General features: G+C 38.9%; 1 pseudogene; it reads left to right on the top strand.

Moving 5' to 3' along the window:
• The first annotated feature begins 5,317 nt into the window (after positions 1 to 5,317).
• Positions 5,318 to 6,022, top strand: LOC133771262 (SAP domain-containing ribonucleoprotein-like; annotated as a pseudogene).
• Positions 6,023 to 7,460: the final 1,438 nt, after the last annotated feature.

Raw genomic sequence — 7,460 nt, 5'->3', positions numbered from 1 at the left:
TATTACTCTAAAACGTCCTTAGAGTGGCATAGCTTTGAATTATTCTATTATGGAGTTTGAATTCAAAAATATGTTGCAGTTTTTTCTCAAATAGGAATAATAATACTGGTCAGTACTGAAAATCGCTACAAAAGGGAAGGGGCTCTACTGCTTGGGGAGCATTCATACTAGGGTGACACTCTGCTTCTTTTTCCCACATTTACCCCATGAATGGAAAAGCAGGAGTGGGTATGGTTTCTCTCTTCTGATTGTAGAATGAATACTTCTTCAAAATCAGCTGCTTCTCCCGGTTTGAAAGTCGAAATCCTAACATCCAGATTTTCCTCGGTTCACTAGCCCCACAGATATCTCAGTCAATACTCTTGCAGTGAACAGAGGGGAGAGAGGAACAAAGGGAAGCTGCAGTTGATGAGTTACTGTGACCTTGTGGGTAACAAGGATCCAGGGGAGAGAGTTAAAGTGATCCTGTTGTTCTTGGGCCCAGTCTGAACTATATGATCTTTCCTGGCTCCAACACTAAAATGGTATCTCAATGCCAATTTGATTCCTGTATCTCAAAGTATACCAAAATTAAAGAACACAGGGCTGACAAATCCTAATACATACCAACTTCAGGTTTTCTTTTCTTTTTTCTTTTTGTTTTTTTTAAGGAAAGACAAAGTACATAATACTTGGTGTAAGGCTGGTGCTCAATAAATTATATAATGCATCTTTATTCACAATGCTAGCTTGTATGTAACTTTAACACTAATGCTAGTGCTGTTTTGTTACATTTTCAAGGATAAGGCAGATAGAATATATTAAACCTTGGTTAGTTTACCATCTGCTACATCAATTCCTGTTTAGATATTATTTCTAAAATCTCGACTTTATCCTCTGTGGGGTAAGTAGAACTGGTCAACAGCTCCTCAGAGTTAATGTATTTTAAAGCCACCAGGAGGCCAGCGCGGCGGCTCACTAGGCTAATCCTCCGCCTTGCAGCGCCGGCACACCGGGTTCTAGTCACGGTCGGGGCACCGATCCTGTCTGGGTTGCCCCTCTTCCAGGCCACTCTCTGTTGTGGCCAGGGAGTTCAGTGGAGGATGGCCCAAGTGCTTGGGCCCTGCACCCCATGGGAGACCAGGATAAGTACCTGGCTCCTGCCATTGGATCAGCGCGGTGCCTCTACCGCAGCGGCCATTGGAGGGTGAACCAACGGCAAAAGGAAAACCTTTCTCTCTGTCTCTCTCTCACTGTCCACTCTGCCTGTCAAAAATAAAAATAAATTAAAAAAAAAGTCACCAGGAACAGTATTGGTGCAGGGATCCTGTAAATGATAACTAATCATGATTCTTAAATTCTAAATTTTATTAAAGATTTGGGTTGAAAATTAAATAAGTTAACTCAAACTAATCTTCAAAAAATGGAACTTTTCAAGAAAGCTCTTGTAATGTCTCATGGAATTTAAGAGTTGGAGAACCAGTCCTCAAGAAGGCAAGAGTCTTGGTAACAACAGCTGAAGGAATAGGTAAACTTTGAGTATCAGTTCTGCCATGATGTAATCTGCCCTCTCCCAGTCAGTCAAGCAAGCTGCATTGTCTTTCTTTACCTCGTAGTTCTCTTACTTGGGTCACTTATCTGGCACAAGTCAGTGGAAATATGAACACTAGTGGCCTGACACTGTGGCTTATAGTTTAGATTGGTGCTCCAAATTTTTTTTTTCTATTAAGTCTTTAAAAAGAGAAATTCTACTTGAAAATAATCTAGAAAGATAATTATGGAGGAAGTTATTAAGGAATTCTTTCTGTTGCTCAGTTTGCCTTGCATGAAGATCCTACTCCAAAGTCCTCTCAATACTTAGATTGAAACAAAGACCTTATTTCTTCTGATTAAATTTATTCCTTTTCTAGTAAAGAACTACCTACCATATTTTATATCTTCCTTTGCCTTAGTTCTTTTTTAAAAAGATTTATTTATTTGTGCAAAAGGTAGGGTTACAAAAAGATGGAGAGACAGAGAAATCTTCCATCTGCTGGTTTACTCTTCAAATGGCCATAATGGTTAGGGCTGGGTGAGGTTGAAGCCAGGAGCTTTATTAGGGTCTTCCATGTGTGTGCAGGAGCCCAAGGACTTTGACCATATTCTACTTATTTCCCAGACAAATTAGTAGAAAGCTGTATCAGAAGTGGAGCAGCTAGCATGCGAACTGACACTCATATGGTATGCTGGTGTGGCAGGCAAAAGTTTAATCTGCTAAGACACAGTGCCAGCTCCCCTTTGCCTTAGTTTTTATAATGCTCAATAATAAGTCTTGTCTTCTAATTTTTTGTGGCCTTTCTCAATCAGAATTTTGGACAATTCTATACTTTTGTTTTATAATTATTTTAATTTTAATAAATTGTATTTACCTCATTGTTTAAGCTATCTTGAATATATTATGTCTTTAATATATTATGAAGTAGATATTTAAATAGATGAAAATCATGTAAAACATTTCAGAGGAATTAACATAATTCAGATTTATAAAGATGCCAAATTAGTTATATTCCTTTACCTTTTCCTCTTGTGATCTATATAAAGTCAACTCAACTTGAACATCAATGCACCTCAATAGCATATTGGTAAAAAAGAGTACATTCACATATATGCCAAAATAGCATTTTAATTTTCTTTGTTCTCTGGCATTTGCTGTATTTTCTTCTTTTTTTTTTTTTTCTTTTTTTTGACAGGCAGAGTGGACAGTGAGAGAGAGAGACAGACAGAGAGAAAGGTCTTCCTTTACCATTGGTTCACCCTCCAATGGCCGCCGCGGCTGGCACTCTGCAGCTGGTGCACGGCGCTGATCCAAAGCCAGGAGCCAGGTGCTTATCCTGGTCTCCCATGCAGGTGCAGGGCCCAAGCACTTGGGCCATCCTCCACTGCCTTCCCAGACCACAGCAGAGAGCTGGCCTGGAAGAGGGGCAACTGGGACAGAATCCAGTGCCCCAACCGTGACTAGAACCCGGTGTGCCGGCGCCGCAGGGCGGAGGATTAGCCTATTGAGCCACTGTGCCAGCCTCTTCCTTTCTTTTTTTAAAAGACTTATTAAGTGAGAGTTATACAGAGAGAAGGAAAGGCAGAGAGAGAGAGGTCTTCCATCCGCTGGTTCACTCCAATGTTGGCTGCAACAGCCAGAACTGCGCCTATCGGAAGCCAGGATCCAGGAGCTTTTTTTGGGCCTCCCACATGGGTGCAGGGGCCCAAGGACTTGGGACATCTTCTGCTCCTTTCACAGTCCATAGCAGAGAGCTGGATCAGAAGTGGAGCAGCCGGGACAGTAACCGGCGCCCATGTGGGATGCTGGTGCTGCAGGTGGCTGCTTCACCGCTGCACCATGGCTCCAGCCCCTCTATTTCTTTCTGACTCTGTTAATTGAGCTGGATGTTGAATCTCAGGAATTATTCTCAATTTTGTTGTGGGTGTTGAAATATAGTATATTAGTTGAAAGAATAGATTTCCATTTAGTCAACTCCTGGTTGTAATATGAAGTAGCTATGTCACTTGAGAAAATTAATCTAAATTTCAGTCTATATACTTGTAAATATGGAATCTTAGTACTTATTCGGGTTGTCATATAATTAAAACATTTTGTATAAAGACCTTAAGGCAGAAAGCTGGAGCAAAGCAAATGGTACTCATCGTCACTGTCATGGTCGTTATTTAATTACCTCTTCCATGAGTTACTGAAACACTAGTAATTTTGGTGATTTCTAAGCCTTTATTGGTCTTGTTATCAATTCTTACTGGTTCCCTTGCTTTGCTGCTCTGTACTATGTTTTTATTTACTTAGAATTCTTTTATCTATGTTCCCATGTAACCCTGTACTTTTCATTTCATTGTATTTTGTAAATATTTACCATATTTTGTTATAATACATGTCATATCTGTTCATCATTCCAGACAAATGTTAATCTTTGAGAGGGAAGATTGCATATCTGCACCTTCTCCATCTCATCATCCATGCCCAACATAACCCCAGTAGGGTTCAACATGTTTATTGATTTGAACTAAATTTCTCTGTCACTTTTTCTGTTCTGCACGTGGAGTACCCCTGGTTGCTGGATCTTGGATGCTTTTTTTTTTTTTTACAGCTTTTCTTAAATCTGCCATTTCTTCTGTCTTTGTGTACTGTAGCTGCATCCCTTTGTTCTGAAATTCCTGGTTATTATAAATTCCTGCATAAATCATGAGTTCATGAGAAATTTATTCTTTGAATGGGATAGTGACTTTCTCCAGTGCCATTTGGAGAAGAGTTATCCCCCCCCCCCCCCTGCTCCCAAGAACAAATCAACAAACAGAAACATTTGTTTTGGGAGCCCATTCTTCTGTTACTTTAATTTTTTTTTTTCTTAGCAATAGCCTCAGGGGTAAATATTAAAGACTGTAGGCTGATCCAGGACTGCTGTGTCAGCATTTCCACTTATAACCCTTTACTGCCCACTGTATGAGTTGAATGGCACATTATCCCTGTAACTGCATTTTAATGGTAATGATGATGACCTACACATTGAGAGGGGAAAAAAGGGTGGTTGTTAATTCCTAGGAGATTATCAGCCCAATAACTGCTGTTATTAGTTCCAGGATGATTGCCAATAATGTAGCATCACTTGGGTCCCATTATGTGTAATCCTCAGAGCTCAAAGAATCATCTAAATCCCTAAACCATTACGTCTAAAGTAGACCAGGACAATGATGATGACAAGCACAACTGGGATTCAGTAAATAGATACCTAAAGTGGGAAATAATTGCCTTTTTAGTAAAATCCTCTTTTGGAAAATAAGTCAGAAAGGGTTTCTAAAGGTTAATAAATGGTAGGAAAATAAATGTTACTGTTCCTATTGATTCATAAGCCATTTCTACATAAGCAAGATGGAAGGAGTTCAGCATGCTGTCTTATTTGTGACCTTAATACTAAAACCTAGCAGAATCATGATCACTCTTGCATACAGAATATGGAGATCTTGTCTGTTGTATGGATGACATTAATGTTCAGTTCATATTAAGCATCTGTGTGAAAGCACATCATGATGTTAACAAGCATCACTTGGTTATTCTAAATGAAGACTTTCCACTTCATTTTTATTTAAACAATACTAACCCATGTAAGTATGAGATGAAACCATTAACTATTCAGAGAGAAAAACAAAAATCAACAACTCAGATTGTCTATCATAGCTTCTAGGATTTCTTGGTATATGAAACAGGTGGTATACTGCAAACAATATACTCTTGACATTATATAGGTCTACTTAAGACATTTTGTAGGGATGCAGCAGGTAGGGGCCTAGTGGGGTGGAGGGGCACCAAGATGGCGGCAGAGACAGTGGAGCTCCATAAGCTGAAGCTTGCTGAACTAAAGCAAGAATGTCTTGCTCGTGGTTTCGAGACCAAAGGAATAAAACAAGATCTTATTAGCAGGCTCTAGGCATATCTTGAAGAGCATGCTGAAGAGGAGGCAAATGGAGAAGATGTACTGGGAGATGAAACAGAGGAAGAAAACCAAAGCCCATAGAATTGCCTGTCAAAGAGGAGGAACCCCCTGAAAAACACATTGATGTGGCAGCAGAAAAGAAAGTGGTAAAAATTACATCTGAAGTACCACAGACAGAGAATGCAGAAGAGGGCTGAACGATTCAATGTACCTGTGAGCTTGGAGAGTAAGAAAGCTGCTCGGACAGCTAGGTTTGGAATTTCTTCAGTTCCAAAAAAAGGTCTGTCATCTGACACCAAGCCTACGGTTAATCTGGATAAGCTAAAGGAAAGAGCTCAAAGATTTGGTTTGAATGTCTCTTCAATCTCCAGAAAGTCTGAAGATGATGAGAAGCTGAAAAAGAGGAAGGAGTGATTTGGAATTGTCGCAAGTTCAGCTGGAACCGGAATGACAGAGGATACAGAGGCAAAGAAAAGGATAAGAGCAGAGAGCTTTGGCATTGCCTGATGAAGAGTTCTTGATGCTTTTTGTTCTATAGTGGTTTCCATTTCTCTGATTCTTTTTGGTCACATATATGTGTGTGTGTGTGTGTGTGTATATATATATATATATATATATATATATATATATATATACCTAAATGCACAGTGATGTGCCCATGTCCTGCCTCACTGTGAGGGAGCGTGTACCCCAGGTACATCCGTGAATTCCAGCAGCAATTTGACTTATTGCTGTTCAGCTGTAAGGTTGTTGTGTTTTTGTTTTTAATTATTTTGCTTGTTAATAAAAAAAATAGAAAAGAAAAAACATTTTGTATACATAAAACTTCTGGCAAGTTGACTTCTATGAAACTAATATTTATCTTAACATATTGTTGTTAAAACTAAAATATAATTCATGCAATGATTTTCAGAGCTTATAAATTTGGAACAAGAAAGACAAGGGGAAAGAAGAGAAATGGGTGTGGATCAGGGCAATAGGAGAGTTGTGAAGACTCTGAGAATTCTGAGACAAAGGAGCAATAGTATTATGAAATAAGGAGAATTCAGGCACATTAAAACATTTTAAGGAAGCATCACTATGGTTTTCAAGCCCTGTTAATTTAACTAAAAAAATGCAAGTAGAAATCTTAAATTATTTGGCATTGCTTTCATTTCTTTTTAAAAATTTTAAGTTATACAAATTTCATGAATTTCATATATACAGATTTAGGAATATAGTGGTACTTTCCATCCTACCCTCCCTCACACCTATGCCGCGACCATTCTTCATCCTCCTTCTCCCATTCCCACTCTTACTTTTTACAAATATCTACTTTTCATTTACTTAATGATCATAAGGTTAATCTTACACTAAGTAAAAGAATTCAACGAACAGTATGAAGAAAAAAAATCACTGTTTCTCAACAGAAGAGACAAGGGCTATAGATAATTATCAACTCTCAAAATGTCCATTTCATTCCAATACATTACATTTTAGGAACTCTATTAGTTACCCCAGATCAGGGAAACATATGATATCTGTCTTTTGGGGACTGGCTTATTTCTCTAAGTATAATGGTTTTCAGTTGAATCCATTTTGCTGCAAAAGATAGGATTTCTTCCTTCCTTCCTAACTTCCTAACTTTCTAACTCTTTCTTTCTTTCACAGCTGTATAGTACTGCATACTGTGCATATGCCATAATTTCTTTATCCAGTCATCAATTGATGGGTATCTGGATTGATTCCATAATCTTAGCTATTGTGAATTCAAATGCAATGAACACAGGGGTACATATATAACTTTTTTTTGTTGTTGTTAAGATTTATTTATTTGAAAGAGTTACACAGAGGAGAGGCAGAAAGAGGTCTTCCATCCACTGGTTCACTCCCCAGAGGGCTGCAATGGGCGGAACTGGCCTTATCCGAAGCCAGGAGCCAGGAGCTTTCTCTTACATGCTTTGTGTATCCCATATAGGTGCAGGGGCCCAAGGACTTGGGCCATCTTCTGCTGCTTTCCCAGGCCATAGC

This window comes from Lepus europaeus, chromosome 12, assembly GCF_033115175.1.
Source record: "Lepus europaeus isolate LE1 chromosome 12, mLepTim1.pri, whole genome shotgun sequence".
Taxonomy (NCBI): Eukaryota; Metazoa; Chordata; class Mammalia; order Lagomorpha; family Leporidae; genus Lepus; species Lepus europaeus.
Note: the sequence above shows the minus strand (reverse complement) of the source record. Positions and strands in the feature narration are given on the sequence as shown.